Genomic DNA, 15,702 nt, shown 5'->3' with positions numbered 1-15,702 from the left:
CATTTTCTGATGTTTCCCAGCTACATTAGCAGCATCAGAAGCAGAGTGGGTGGAACTGAAACTGGCGCTCCAACATGGCATGCAGGTAGCACAAGCAGCTCCCTCCTAACCTCCACAGTACCATCCCCAGTCCTGTGGTCTCAAATATCCACATATATGTTGGTAACTATCAAAGCCCTTTGCCAGCCCCAAAGTTCTTCCTGACATACATAAAATACACTCTATTGCCTATATATAACTATGAACAGTAGTACTGACAGTAGTAATAGCTAACATTTACTGAGCAGCTTAATATGTCTCTGTGTTCTAAATGCTTCAGAGGTATTTATTTAATTGTCCACATCAATCATGCATCATAGGTTTACTACCAACCTCAACACCTATGTGAAGAAACTTTTAGTCCACAGGTAATATATACATCAGAATCACGCAGTTCAAAAATCAGCACAGCGGGAAGGGGTGGGGGGAATCCCAGTGCATATAAAAATGTGCCACATAATGCAATGTAATTAATTAAAAAAAAAATCAGCACAGCTGGGCCTGGCGCAGTGGCCTAGTGGCTAAAGTCCTCGCCTTGAATGTGCTGGGATCCCATATGGGCACTGGTTCTAATCCCAGCAGCTCCACTTCCCATCTAGCTCCCTGCTTGTGGCCTGGGAAAGCAGTCGGGGATCGGCACAGCACCAGCTGTTGTGGTCACTTGGGGAGTGACTCATCGGATGGAAGATCTTCCTCTCTGTCTCTCCTCCTCTTTGTATATCTGACTTTGCAATAAAAATAAACAAATCTTTAAAAAAATAATCAGCACAGCTAAACAAAACTTTGATCCTCATCCCTCAAACCTGTACCACCCCCATGATCTTCACTATCGTGCACCTACACACACCAAACTTTCTCTTTTCTCTTTTTCCTTCTTTTCTCTTCTTTAATGTGGCTAAAGTTCTATATTTCTACTTCTAGCACTCAAGCCCAGTTTATGAAACCTACTCTAGAAGTGACAAAGGAGTAACATAATTCATTACTCATCCCTACTTCTACTCTTGTCCGTCTATGTTTCCATTACAGTAGGAACAAAACATTACATTTAATGTGTTTAAGAAATTATTTAGCCCCTGGGGCAGGGGGTGGGGGTTAGCAAGCCTGCTCTGGCGTCTTGGATGTGTGGCTTATTGGGTGGGGGTATCAAGGATGACATATGTGGGGCGAGCAAGAATCTGAGGATTCAGTCTAGGAGAGGAATGACTACCAAGGGACTTCCATAGATAAGGCCAATACATACAGGTAAGTGAGGAGGCTGAGACTAAATGGTTTGGAGGGGGGAATGTGAGGATCTTTAACAGTCAGACCAAAACACCAGCACACGTTGGAGATCTGAGCTGGGGTAGTCAGCCCTGACCATCACTGAATACCACTCACTGGCACACACTAAAGCTACAGCTGGTGGCCTACCTGGCAGGGCTAGATCACAGTATCCACAAGTGAGAGATGGAACAAGGGACAGGTAATGTCAGGTTGGGCCATGACACTAATCAGCATGTGAGAGAACCAGGTCTGGAGGCATAATCTGTGTGTGTGTGTGTGTGTGTGTGTGTGTGTGTGTGTGTGTGTGGAGGGGGACACGTTATATGAGCTCACCACTGTGGAACCGCAAGATCTGTGGCTGGGAACAGGCCTGGTCGGGGAGCTAAGAGGACACCCCAGCTAGGTTGGGATTCCCACTGGTGAGCGCAAGAGCTGGAATGGGGCAGTGAGCTGGGCTGGACAGGCTGCAATCTCCCTTGGTATGGGTATGAACTGGGTCTGGGGAGCACCAGACTGGGCTTGATTCCAGAACCCTTGGTACTTGTGAGAACCAGAGTAGATGTAGAACAGGCTGGGTTAGGTCTCATCTCCTGCTGAGCCACTCATGAGCTGTGTCTAGGTATGAACCAGGTGTGCCTGGGTTGTAAAATCCAATGGTAAGAACTGGAATGGGTACGAACTGGTTGGACAAGGACACTATTCCTGCCAGAAGAAGAGATGAACTAAGTTATCCTGGACCAAGGACCTACCAGTGTGCACAAAATCTGTCACAGGGAGGAGACCTGACAGAGAAGCTTGGGGAACTCCTTTGTCAGGATGTAGTCCCTGCAGATAACCGCAAGAACCAAGGCAAGGAGCAGCCCAGACTAGGCCAGGTTACAGTACCTGCCAGTACACTTGTGGGTCAGGTGGGGTGCCACAACCATACTTGTGGGCCAGTTCATAAAATCTACTGGCAGATCTGAGAACTAGGATGGGATGCAGGAGGGGCCAGATTGGGCAATTCACATCAGGGCCAGGACTGGAGGCTGGCTGGGCTGCATTAGGCTGTAGGCTGCAGCATCTGACAGCATGAGCTAGAACTGGGGGAAGAGTTGACTGAGCCAGGTTGCAGCACCTACTGGTGGAGGGGAGGCAAGCCATGCCAGTCTGGTGGCAGTGGGTGCTGGATCCGTAAGCCCTGGGAGCAGGAGCTCAGGCAGGGCCCGGGTCGCCTGGCTCAGGTCCTTAGGCCCACCTGCGCAGTGGATGCCTCGTCCATGAGCCTCAGGGGGTCTGGCGGGGACTTGTGGGGATGGGTAAGTCCAGCAGGGTCTGGGTTATCAGGCCGGGGTTCGTTCTTCAGCCCACCTGTGTAGTGGGTGATGAGTCTGTGAGTCCAGGGGCAGGGGATCCTCACTGGAAAAGACACAGCAATGGATGGTAGGCCTGATGCATGTGGAGGAAAAAGCAGCCCATTGGGGCCTGCAGAGGACATCTAGTACCATAGCAGAGGAAGGAGAACATAATAAATTGGACAACTCCCCAGCCAAACAATGACAGCAAATATCTGGGTGAGTGGAGACTCCTAAGGTCGACTATGTTAGCCAATGGACACTGGAAGGGTTTCCTCATCCTTGGAATGGTGAGATTGACAAAACTTCAGAACTACTGAAACTACTTGGCAGAACCCTCAGTGTGTGCACCACATCGGAATCCTGGTGGATAGATATCAGGTGGTCATTCCCCATCCCCGGGTATTGGGGTGGTTGGGAGGCTGGGTATGGCTTTTCCCCTTATTCTTCCACTTCACCCAGAAACAGAAAGAAATAGAAAATTTGGAAACAATGTTCACATCCACTTTCCCCTAAGCCTTGATACTTTCTACCCTGATCAACTATGTAAACATCATCCCCCAAAAAAATCATTTAAAATTTCTAATGGCATCCTGTCCCACTTGAAACTAAATCCAAACCTGTATGATGATGCTGGTAGCTGCGTCTTCAGCCTCTAGTGCAGTGAGTTTCTTCTGGTTCCAGAACTCAACACCAAGCTTGCTGCTGTTTTGTGTACAGTTGCACAGCACTCTCTGCCTGCATTGCTTCCCCCATGATGGTTTTCTTTTCTTTTCCTTTTTTTTTTTTTTTTTGCTTGATTCCTTCCCATCCTATAAATTTCAGTTCAAAATTTACCTTCTGTGATAACCCAATACTCAGTTTCTAATCCAACTACCATCTTTTCTTTTTTCTAGCATTCATCATACCTGAAATTGCCAAGCTTATCATCTCTCCTTCCTCCACCATAAAATGTAATCTATACAACAGGAACCACGTCTGTTGAGCTCGCTGCTGTATTCTCAGTGACTGGAACAGTACCTGGCTCTCAATCAGTATTTGTTGGAAAAATGATTCAAATTCAAATAGCTTTCTCTTAGCATCCTCTTAGTAATAAGTAGTCTACCATCCAGAAAGTTTGTGATTATGATTATATATTAAATTTTTGCTTTGTTTCAATGTGGAATGAAAGATACAGTCAAAGATCTACATTTATCACCTAGAAACTTCAGGAAATAACCTTTTTTCTGTACTCCCCAAATTCTAGAAATATATATATCCAATGCAATGGTTAATATAGGTTTAATTTTCCATACCACAGTTAAGGGGATATATCCAATACTACAAATCTGAAGTTGTACAGGCACCATTCCTGAGAGAAAGCAAGACTGAAGTTCTTGTTTGTTCTTGTCAAAATTTATTTGAACCTTAATTTTTGTTTTATCTTAAAGGCAGACACAAACAGGGACAGAACTCTCCCATCTTCTGTTTGGTGCCCTAAATGCCTGCAACAACCAGTGCTGAGCCAGGCCAAAGCCAGGAAATACCAACTCACTCCAGGACCCCCATGTGAGTCCCAGGGACCCAAGTACTTCAGTCATCACCTGTTACCTCTCAAAACATGCATTAGCAAGAAGCTAGAATAGGAACAGAACCTGACTCCAATTTAAAATACATGCATCCCAAATGGTATCTTAACTGTTCCACCACATGTCCACCACAGTTTTGGCTCTTTTAAAGAAATCTAGAATACAACAAAGCTCCCCTCAAACAATCTTTAGAACTCAAATCCTCCAATCACCTCTATGCCTCTAGTACTACAGACTGAGTATGCTGGTGTTAGTATAGCATAGCTTTATAGGAATGTTAGCCTTCTAAGGATAGTTAACGACTTGTAGCAAAATCATAAAATGTCATAAATGTCTTTAAGTAGCTTGAAACCTGAAGTAATACAGAATCTCTGCCTAGTACTGATAAGTATATAAACTGAAAGCACCATTTTATTAGATGTAAAAAAGGAGGCTAAGAGGTAGATTCCTGCTCAGAGTCAAAATGACAAACATCCAAAAAAAGCTTATTAGAATTTCCTGTCATAAATACAAATCTTCCAGTTACCTCACCACAAATACTCTAATTCATTGAAGGGAAAGGCTGTACCAAATCTTCCATAAATGAATGAAACTAACAAGGCAATGATACCCACTCAAAATCTAATTTGAATGCATGTTAACATCAACACTGCCATTCATGGGCTATTTCACAAAAAAAGAAGTGAGAACAGATTTGGGTGATTTTCTTGAGCTTCCTTGCCATGGCCTCTGCACTCAGCAAGAACCAGAACCTCTGGATGAGTAGGCTGTTGGCATTACTCACACTGTGAACCTCTCTATCTGTAAAAAGAAGTTGCTATAAGTTACAAGTCAACAACAATGATAGCTATAGTCACAGAAATATGTATATGTACTCAACTTTCTCCCTGTGTAATCTAAAAGCAGCCAATTTCTCCTCACTCTCTTAACTGTACAGAATCAAATGTGGCATCAAAAGCAGTGGGCTCTTAATAATGTGCAATGAGGTAAACAGTAACAAATTTTAGGTCTTCTCTATTTCAGGAATATGAAATGCATACATACGTTGTCAATCACGGCCATCTGCATTTGTTTAAGGTCGAAGTGACACATGGCAGGGAGAACAAGAACACCATTGTCAGAACTCCCATGGAAGGTGCACCTCCCTTCCACCCCACTCCACCTCAGAGAAATGTGGATGGGAGGGTTGGAGCAGCTGGTTTCTTTTCATCAAAGGGAAGGGGGTGACCACCCTAGTCAGCATCTTGCCCAATGCTATGAGGGTTTCTAAACTCCAAGAGTTGTCAGCTCACCAAAGTTTAAGGAAGAAGAAAGAAGATGTAATATCATATCTGGATACATGTTCATCTCCTACTATTACTAATATTCAAGTTTACTTCTATTCACCGATAAGAAGTGTAGAAATAATCTGTCTTTGTGTTTGCTGTTATTTCTTTGAAACGGAATGACAACTTCAGGACTGTGCAAACTGAAATGCCCTTTCTACGTGTTTTTTAATGTGATCATCTTTAATCTTATACCCAACACATAGCTGTCTTACTTTGTAATGCTTGTAAAGCAAAGATTCCAGGCTTACTGTTTAGTACATGGTTCACGTAGAGAAAATTATTTCATTAATAATAATTAAGGGGGGACATCATACTGAAATGTTCAAGATTAACCTACAATTTTAAAGCAAAGGACACTGTTCAAGTCGGATTTCTGCATTTGGGGCTTCAAAAATTGAATGACTGAGTCTCATTTGGTGGGGCATGGAGTATAATGGGGAAAAGAACAGAAAATGGAAGATGTATGTGTTCAAATATGACAGGTCAAATCCCATCTCCAATGTTAAGCAACCTTTTCAAGATCACACAGCTGGATGAGGGCTGAGCTGGAATTATAATTTAAATAAATCCCACCTGGTTCCAAAACCCAGTAGTCTCTGGGGGCAGAGAAGGGGGAATGTGTTCATCCACATCAACAGCACTGACTCCAAAGTTTTGAAACAGAATGTAACCACCTGAATTGAATGCTTCAGATAGCAGGCTCAGAACAGAGCACTGGTTCAGCATTGCAGCAGGAACTGGTGACCTCAACAAGGGCAGCAATGTGTGATATGGGAAGAGGCTTGAATAGGACAATTTATGAACAACTTTCTCAATGTTTCTGGGAAAGGTCAAACATTCTTGGGCAAGCTTACTAAATTCTTCCATCAAGTCCCTTCCAAATTGTAAAAAGGCAAGCAACATTAGAGTTAATTAAATGTTCAGTGTATATTACAGCTAGCATATTACTTTTTGGTATGTGAAATTTATGGTGCAATAGACATATTTTTAACATGCTGAATGTGTACTTTACAGCACATTAGGGTCTGCTGCGCTACATACACTAATTAAACATTTATGTATATTTTATAAAACTTTAAAGGAGAGACAATGAACCATAATAGACAAAACAATGGTCAAGCACCAGGAGATGTGGGTGTTTTCCATTTAGTATTGGCCATCTAGATTTTTTCCTTGCTCCTAAGTTCTAAGATAGCAAAGTCAGTTACACTTATACTTATCCTGTAGGAAAAGAGAATTCCTTTGCTTACATGTGCTCCCTGAAACAAACTGCGAAGAAGTGAGAGAAGCTGAGTGACTTCCTAGCAAAGCAGTAATGGGAACCCTAACCCAGAGGGTCAGTCTACGAAACTCAGACCTAGCACGAAGGTGAGAGACTTCCCAGAGGGCACAGAAGCACTGGGTGTGCAAAACCAAGGCCCAAGGTGCTTCAGTAGGGCTGCCACCCAAGGTAGCCTAACCACCAAAGGGCCACTTCTCTTGGGTTCAGTAGTTGCTTTGGACAAATCCAGTCCCTTTCCATTTCTCTGCCAATTGCCATCATTTGGGTGGAGAGGATGCAGGCAGTTGTGAATGAAGGGATTCTATAGAGAATACCCTGAGGGTTACAGAAAAGAAAACCTATCACCTCCTTGTGGGGGATGGAGAAAAGACCACAGCAGCTAACATTTATTGAGCTTTTACTGTGTACTGGATACTATTCTTTGAGTGCCTTATGTATATTACCTCATTATTCCTGACCATGAAGTGGATGTTATCAACAGTGCGGTTTTACAAATGGAATTTTAAAAAGTTAAAGTCATACAGTTTCAGTTAGTCTTAAGTTATACAAGACAAAAATATATAGTTGTAAGATGTCTAAGTATACTCCCACTGCACTCTTTAAAAAAAAAAGAAATGTCTGAGTTGTAGGACTTTAATTAACAGGATATTATTATTTGGTGGTCATTTAAAAATACATTATAAATTTTTACTCTACAATGTCACTAATATATGTTATCAGAATAATAATTTGTCGTTGATACTTTAAAAAAATTTATATTAAGAGTCAAAAAGTTTTGAGAAAGAAATGGGTCATTTCTGTTTGTATCTAAATAAGCCAGAGGTAGAAAACTGTAGCCTGTTTTTTGGAATGGCGTGAGGTTAAGATATTAGATATTTAGAGTTCAGTTCTGAGATGGTTCTTTCTCTGCTTTGAAGTAATGGCATATCCAAGTTTTTTTCTTAAAGATTTATTTATTTTTATTACAAAGAGAGGAGAGGACAGACAGAGAGGAAGATCTTCCATCCAGTGATTCACTCCCCAAGTGAGCCGCAACGGCTGGTGCTGTGCCGATCCAAAGCCAGGAGCCAGGAACCTTCTCCAGGTCTCCCACATGGGCGCAGGATTCCAAAGCACTGGGCCATCCTCGACTGCCCTCCCAGGCCACAAGCAGGGAGCTGAATGGGAAGTGGAGCTGCCGGGACTAGAACCAGCACCCATAGGGGATCCCAGCGCATTCAAGGCGAGGACTTTAGCTGCTAGGCCCCCAAGTCTTTTTAAAGGATTAATTTAGTCTAAAATTTTATATTATTTTTACTGAATTATTTTATTGTTATTTATTTTTACTTTATTTTTATTTATTTATTTAAAGATTTATTTATTTTTATTGGAAAGTCAGATTTACAGAGAAGGAAAGATAGAAAGGTCTTCTATCTGCTGGTTCATCCCCCAAAATGGCTGCAATGTCCAGAGCTTAGCCTATCCGAAGCCAGGAGCTTCCTCCGGGTCTCCCATGTGGGTGCAGGGTCCAAGGTTTTAGGTAGACCCTCCTCTTCTTTCCCAGGCCGCAAGCTAGATAGGAAGTGGAGCAGTGGGGATACAAACTGGTGCTTATATGGGATACCAGAGCATGCAAGGTGAGGGCTTTAGCCACTAGGCTACTGCACCAGCTCCATTTAATTGGTTTACATACATTTGTTGCTTTGTAAAAGCAACTTTAAGATTTATGAATTTTTCTGTGCACCCAGGGGAAAAAAAAGAAACTATAAAGAACTCAACCTGGAAAGAAGCTGTCTTGAGTTTTGTGTTTGTCAAGCACACATTTACTTAAGAAAGCAAATGAGTTATGGTTTTTATGACTGTGAAATGCTAAGGACCATTTCAACAACTACTCAAACAAGCCCAGGAAACTTCTGTATACTAACTTCATCAGATGAAAAGATTCAAAGAGGCTATCAACGGAAACCCTGAAATGACAGACAACTGTCCTCTACGAACAGAAATACAAACACATCACACATTTTCGGCTAATCTAAATTGGTCTTGCTTCCAGGTATAAAGGTGTGACAATGTCTTTCCCTGGTTCAACTTTCCACACATCAGTGTCTACAGATGCAGCCCTGCCAACCTATTCATGTTTGCTCCTGACACATGTTTTCACATTCACTTTCCTAAAGACATCTGTCTTTGTCTCACACCTTCCTGTATCTTGGCAGTTCTACTTCTACTTTTCTCTACAAAGTACTACTCTTAGGGAGTAAACAGTTTCTCCACCATTCTCTCCCATCGTAGGAATTAACAAGCTCATGTCAGAAATGAAGAAACTGGCCTCGAATTCTCTCTCTCGCTCGTAACCCCATCATTACCACCTCTAATCCCATATACACATGCAACTAATCATTAAGTCCTAAACTGGCTTCATTGTAAATCTTTCAAATCTATACATTAGCCCTGTACCACCATAAAACTCGAACTAGTGTTTATCAGCATTGTTCTAAATGTCTTCTTAATGATCTCTCCTATCCTTCCCCATTTCCCTATAACCCACTCCACACCCCTGCCCTCAATATTTATAAATACATGAGTGTGTTCATGTCATTCCAGCTTAATACTTTACTGTTATGACAGCCCTGCACCCATGTAACTCAATCTGCCTCCTGCCTTTGGGCTCTGTGCTCTTGTTCATACTAATCCTGCCCAATTCTTCACTCAGATACCTGCTCTTAGGTTCTGGGCCTACTTCATCCATACCCTTCTCCATTTCCTGTCCAGCCCAGCAACAAAAAGCCTTCCTCAAACATTTTGGAGAGGCTGAATTTCCTGACCAGATGTCTCCATTGGACTTCAGTGCTTTCCTTCAATGACTGCATCATGGGTGCCACACACTCTGTGAGAACAGGGATCTGGTCTTACTCACCACAGTCAATCTTCAGAAGTCAGCACTGTGCCTGGTACACTCAGCAAGTACTTTAGGTAAACTGTGAGAATTCTTTCCCTGCTTCAATTTTCCACACCTCTGGAATTCATTCCAGAATCCTAATAGAATCATACAGCTACAGGGAACTGTCTTAGTCACCTGATCCAGCCTTCTGCCAATACCTCAACTGTCTGACTCTTGAGAATTAGAGTACCCATTATATCATATAGAAAAATTATTAAGTTAAATGGTTTTCTGTATAAGTTTTGATTTATCAGATAGCCAAGTTATTAAGAACTTCAACTCTGAACAGGTGTTAAGCCTAGTAGTTAAGACACCAACTAAGCTACTCAAGATGTACCTGGGCATGCCTGAGTTCACTTCCTGGCTCTGGCTCCAAACTTGAGACTCCAGCTTCCTACAATACAGACCCTGAGAGGCAGAGGTGATGGCTCAAACAGTTGAGCATCTGACAACCATATGGAGATCTGGATTGAGTGCCTGGCGCCTGTCCTCAGCCCTGGCCTGGCTCTAACCAATATGGGCATTTTGGGAGTGAACCAGCAGATGGGAGTCCTGTCTTTCCATCTCTCAAATCAACACAGAGCTTAGATTCTTGAGCCAGACTGATTTCGATATTTACAAGTCATATGACTTTGGGTTCCCCTTTTGTTTTTGTTTATTTGAAAGACAGTGCTAAAGAGAGAGGGAGAGAAAGAAAGAAATCTTCCATCTGCAGGTTTACTCCAGAAATGGTCGCAATGGTAGGGGGTGGGTCAGATCAGAGCCAGGATCCAGAAGCTTCATCTGGGTCACCCAGCTCGGCTTAGGGGCCCAAGAACTTGGGCCATCTTCTGCTGCTTTCCCAGACAGATTAGCAGGAAGCTGGATTGAAAGTGGAGCAGCCAGGACTCAGAGTGGTACCCGTGACAGTATCACTGGTGTGACTTCTTCAACTTCTTATTTAACCTCCCTATGCTTCAGGCTCTATATTGATTAAAACAGAGACAGAAAAGATATGTTTTTCCACAGAATTGCAGTATGGATTAAATACATACATACATAACACTTGGAAAGGGCCTGCTGCATTAGTATTAGCTACTGTATTGCTTCTCAGCCTTTTGGCTAAGATCAAATGTAGTATTAGCTACTGTTATTGTTCTTAGGGTTTATATTATATATTTACCACAACTCAAATGTTAAAAACAGATTGATAGAATCAGCTTGGCCCAATAAATATGATGCTAAAAAGCCAGCACCCTCCCGTTAACTTTCATTCTTTCATTTACTCATATTTGTGGTCATTATTTTCATGTTTTTTACACAGAGATCTAGACTCACTCCTCTTCTGTCAGGCATGTAAAAGATTCAGCTTCCCACTCCTCTGAGGGCTTTAGGTGGACGTGAAAAGTCATGTCTGAGCTGGAATATTTACATCACTGGAGTCAGACCCTCCAGAACTCTCTACCCCTGGCTCTGTGATCATGGAAGCATGCATTGAAATGGTGTCTGTGTCAGCCTGAATCCCTAGGTGACAGCAACGAGCAAAGTCCCTGCCAGTTTTCATTTAATTTGTTCTGCGAGTGAGACACAAGCTGTTAAGATTTCTGAATTGTTTGTTAGTACAGAATATGCTAGCCCATTATAACACATACAATAATGTCTAGAGGTTATTACTTTCTTAAATGATCCAAACAAGACACTTGGATAGGACTCACTGGTCCTAAATTCTCTTCTGTTGACTACACTGTCCCCATTTTGAGTTCAGCTGAAGTGCCCAGGAAAGGGGTAGAGAAAGTACAAGTCCACCAGGAAGTCACCAATCAGTCAGTAGTTTGGTTTCAAACTTAATGTAAGATCATGGATCAACCTGATGCAGAATTAGTTTGATCCAGCAAGACCTCTTCCAAGTCATTCTTCCTGGTGTTATCACTTCATTACTCTGAAGCATTATATATTCAGCACATTGGAAATTCATAAAAACAACTCCAGACAGACATATTTCACAACATCATTTTTGGGTTATCGATATCATCACAACTTCTTCATTCAAGACAGATACTTTGAATGAATGGAAAAAGAAAAATGTCCAAATGACCATGTGTTGCTATAAAAAATATCATCAAAAGATCCTGAAATCAGGGCCCGGCGCCATGGCCTAGCAGCTAACGTCCTTGCCTTGAATGTGCCAGGATCCCATATGGGTGCCGGTTCTAATTCCTGGCAGCTCCACTTCCCATCCAGCTCTTTGCTTGTGGCCTGGGAAAGCAGTCAAGGACGGCCCAAAGCTTTGGGACCCAATACCTGTGTGGGAGACCCAGATGAGGTTCCTGGCTCCTGGCTTAGGACCGGCGCAGCACCGGCCATTGCGCTCACTTGGGGAGTGAATCATCGAATGGAATATCTTCCTCTTTGTCTCTCCTTTCTGTATATCTGACTTTGTAATAAAAAATAAATAAATCTTTAAAAAAAGAGAACCTGAAATCAAAAAAATTTAAAATTCTAATACTGATACTATTGCCATATCATCTGGCAAGATCAAAATGGTGGGAGGGACAAAAGATTCCCACATGCTCAAGCTGCTGAGAGCCTAACATGGACAATAACGCCAAGTGCTTCTGAAGAAAGAAAAAAACAAAAACACTAGAAAATTCAGTCCTAAGTCCATGAGGGTAATTCAATGAGCATTATCAAGATACTTCAAAAAGATGATAAAAATTGAGTTTAAAAATAAGTTTATTTTGGTACAGAAAACTAAAACCTATGCATAATTTTTCCATGACAGGTGTTTTCCATATTTTTTTCAACATTTCCTTGTATTAAATGTCTGAAACTCAATTCCTACCCACCACACAAAGACCTGACGAGTAAAGGTTCCATTCATGAGTCTCAGACAACTGGGGACTCGCCAGAAAAGTATTTGCCTCTCTGAAAACCTACAAACTAAGACAGTGAAAATCAACACAGAACTGACTACAGAAGTGTAGTCTCTTTAAATGTATCCTACTGTGCTTCCGCAATGTCATTTGGGCAGTTAAAATTAAACAACCATTTGTACAAGCATTTATTTAGTGACTATCTTCAACAGACTAAGCAGTCTGTTTATTGAACAGTCTTGGTCACCACTGATATCAACCATATACTAAAACACTAACTTTATGTCAGACTCTGATACATCCTCACATTTATTGTTTCATTTAATCTTAGCAATAACTATAAAGACGGTCTAGTACCAGCAATAATTTATAGATAAGGAAATCAAGGCTTAGGCAAGAACCTAACTCAAGGTCATTCTGTTGAACTTGACCCTGGGTCTGTTGGATGTCAAAGCAAATAGTATAAATTAGCTGAGCACAGTGGGATCAATCAATTCAACATGAACTGCAAAGTCCTAAAGTCAAACCCTGCATATAAATCTAGATAGATTACACCAGGGCAGGCAAAATTCCTGTGCACCTGGCTAATTAAGAAGCTAAATGATCCTCAAAAACTACCTGGTTAAAAAAAAATCAGTAATTATACTTCTTCCTTGTGTCATACATATTTTTCTGCTTTATTAATGGCAATTTTACAACTTATCAAAGAATTCTCATTGATCAAATTATTGCCAGCAGTATTAACTGCAATTATTTTTTTAAGTAAATGAAAATGGATCAAGCTCTATAAAGCTAGATCAATTCTGAAACAAAACACTGCAATAGAGTGAAGACTTGGATAAATTCTGCTCCTTTATCAACACTTATGGAAGTGCGTGTGATCCATCAATCAGTGATACACAATCTGGGTCAGTGTATATAGCAATTTATTATAATTCAGCTGTCACCTTTGGGGATCAGAAAGATAGGAAGAAGTTCAAATCTCTTTTTCAATCATCCTGCAACACGAGCAGGAAGCAAAAGCTGATGAACATGCTTCCACAAAGTCAAAAAGGACCTTAAATACCAGCACTGTTGGGCAGCTGTGACTGAGCTTAGGTAAAACACACTGTGTCATTATTCTAAATGAAAAATACCAGAGGAAGAAAAAAGTGCTTTAACAGTCATCAACAATTTCAACCATGAGGCTAAAGGGCAAAAAGTGGAAAAAAATCAAGAATGTTACAGTACTGCTCAGCCATAGTGAACTCCGACAAAAAATAACTAGTAATTTCAATGACTAAGATTATTAAAAAAGACACAGCTACCTCAGCAAAAAGAAAAATCTTTGATATCTCCCTGCTACCTCCCAGCCTCTGTGTAGGAAGCAGGATGAATGCCAGTTTATCATGTTGGAAAAACACTTCATCTTGGCACAATTGATCTTTAAACTTTTGGGGGACAAAGTCAAAGAAGTTGATGGTATGCAAAAACTGAATTAAAACTGTAGTCATAGGATGGATGAAGCCTGTAGAAAGAGGCGTGAAAATTTCTTGGTCATGGTTGAACAGCTTTAAAACAAACCTAGAAACCTATATTTACATAACCCTCCAAAAAGCAATTTATGATTGAAGTTCAGCTTGTTCAGCTGCAGCACTGGTTAACATGACCCCAGAGTCCAAGCCTTGCTGTAGCTATCAGGGTGTATCAAGGGAGAAGGTGCACCCATCAGCAAGAGCTGGGACTGGGGGCAGGCCAGGCCAGGTCAGGCTGTAGCATCGATGGCAAAGGCCAAGATGCGTGATGGTTTATTCCAGGCTGGGTCAGAGCAACAAGATCTGTGGCTGTGAGCGAGCCTGTTCGGGGAGCTAAGAGGATGCCACGGATGGGCTGTGGTTTCCCTTTGTGAGTACAGCACCTGGAATGGGAGCAGCAAACTGGTCTCTTGGCATGAATATGGACTGAATAAGGTGTGAACCGAGGCTGAGAGCCGCCCAGAGAGGCCACATTACAGTATCTGCCAGCATATATGTGGCTCAGGTCTGAGAGTGGGCCACACTGGGTCAATCTATAACATCCACTAGCAGGTCTGAGAACCAGGATGGGGTACACGACAGGCCTGGGTGGGCTACAACACCAGCCAGTTCACTTTGGGGCTGGGACTGATGGCTGGGCTGGGCTGGACTAGGCTGTAGTGGCCACCAGCATTAGAACTGGGAACAGGCAGGGCTGAGCAAGCACCCATTGGTGAATGCTGAGATGAGGTAGGCCACACCAGTCTGGTCCACAGCACCCACTAGCACACGTAAGACCCAGGGGGAGGGGCCAGCCAAGTAGAGTGGGCTGCGAGGACTCCCCTACTGGCCACTGCTATCTCTGGTTAGTGTGAAAACTGGGACTCGGGGAAGACCAGGCTGGGCGGGGCTATAACACCTATTGGCCTACATGTGAGCTGGTTTAGGGGGAATGTCAGGCTAGGCTAAGCAATCATATCCACTGGTGCAAGCATGAGCCAGAGTAAGTGCAGAATAGTTGGGCTTTGCCATAGCATTGGCTAGCAGGTGCTGGGACTAGGAGCAAGTCCTGTTAGGTTAGATTGCAGAATCACCTGGAAAGTACAAGATCTGGGAGTGGGCTTTACTAAGTAGGGATATTGTAGGCACCCCTCTGATAGGGATTGCAGCTTCCACTGATGAGCATGGGAACCAGGGCTGGGGGTGGGCCTGGCTGAACAGGCAGTGACATCCACCAGCATGAGTGTGGGCTGGATAGTGGGGTTGGTCAGGTAGAGCTTGGCTCAAAACTCATTGATGTATATATATATAAAAGCCAAATGTGATGTGGGACAGATCAGACCCATGAGCTACATACATCATAATGCGCAGGAACCAGGGCTGAGGAAGGGCCTCTTGGGGGTTTTGGGAGGTCGCTCCAACAAGGCTGCAGTTCCTGATGGTGTGCATAAGGGCTAAGTGTGTGGTAGGCAGGGATGGACTGAAACCGCAACATCCGTTGGTTTGTGTATGAGATGGGAATGGGGACAGAACTGATTAGGCATTGCACCTACCACTGTGTGTGTAGTCTGATGTAGGATGAACTGAGGCAGACCCCACACAGGCTGGCACACACAGGAGTCA

General features: G+C 42.7%; 1 protein-coding gene across 4 annotated transcripts in view; it reads right to left on the bottom strand.

Moving 5' to 3' along the window:
- Positions 1 to 15,702, bottom strand: part of BTBD9 (BTB domain containing 9) — a 452,784-nt gene that overhangs the window by 249,290 nt on the left and 187,792 nt on the right. The window lies entirely within an intron of this gene.

Source organism: Ochotona princeps, chromosome 1 (assembly GCF_030435755.1).
Source record: "Ochotona princeps isolate mOchPri1 chromosome 1, mOchPri1.hap1, whole genome shotgun sequence".
NCBI lineage: Eukaryota > Metazoa > Chordata > Mammalia > Lagomorpha > Ochotonidae > Ochotona > Ochotona princeps.
This window is presented reverse-complemented; position numbering and strand designations above follow the sequence as displayed.